This window comes from Volvox carteri, assembly GCF_000143455.1.
Source record: "Volvox carteri f. nagariensis unplaced genomic scaffold VOLCAscaffold_10, whole genome shotgun sequence".
Classification (NCBI taxonomy): Eukaryota; Viridiplantae; Chlorophyta; class Chlorophyceae; order Chlamydomonadales; family Volvocaceae; genus Volvox; species Volvox carteri.
The window spans coordinates 3,400-4,477 of NW_003307553.1; positions in this window are offsets into that span (position 1 = coordinate 3,400).

Here is a 1,078-nt window from a genome sequence, read left to right on the forward strand (position 1 = left end):
TCATCACCACCACCACCACCACCAGCACCACCACCACCAGCACGACAACCATCACCACCACCACGACAACCATGACCATCTGACGATGGTGAGTCAAATGAGAGTCATGCGGATGGTGCGGATTGCAGCAAGTCGGGGCCTCTCCTCTCCTCGCATCAGCAGCATCGAGCAAAAGCCTACAACGGCGGTATGCAAATCAACAAATTTGCAGCGCTTCCTTTCCCCCACTTTGGGGTAGAGGCGCTCAACACGCCAAAGGACATCCACTACACGCCCAAGACCGCCTGTACTTGGTACTCTTGAGCCTTCTGGCCAGCACCTACGAAAACAGGCATGCATGCAGCCCCAGTACTAGCACATGCAGCGAGCGGTGATGACCTCTCCCTGCCCGACACATGCATATGCACACACATATAGGGGGACGATGTTCGGTGCGGTGGGGAACAGAATGCAACGAACAGAATGTGCACCCGCACATATTGAGAATAATATCCTTGCCCCGACAACCGGTCGGCCACGCCTAAATGCCCCCGTGTGCCCAGCAAAACACGCCCGTGAAGGTGATGTGATTGTGGGATGGGGCCGCGCAGACTCGCAGCTCCCATGTCGTCTAGCAACGGGGCGTATGAGACCCGATGTGTGTGCTGTCTGTCATCGCAGTGGTCGCGTGGCCTAATGGATAAGGCATCGCCCTCCGGTTTTACGCCAGGGATTCAGGCGGGGATTGTGGGTTCGAGTCCCATCGTGATCGACTGCAGGAACACTTTTGATGAAATCGTGGGCACACGCCAACAAGCGCAGACAGGGAGGAGAGAAGGCGAGGAAGATATGACGATGGGCTTTGGATGGGAAAGGAGAGGATAGGAAAGGGAGCTGTAAGCAAATGTGTAACGGTCGTCCGGGGTTTGCTCACGCAAGCAGGTTCATGAGGTGGCTTTCCTATCAGAGATAGATACACATGCCCAACTCAGATGCACAGATGCAGAACATAAATGTGTGGTGTAGGGGGGTACAGCTTTGCCCACGGACAATAGCCGGGCAGTCCTACCTTTCCACATGTTTGGGGGAGACTCATCCA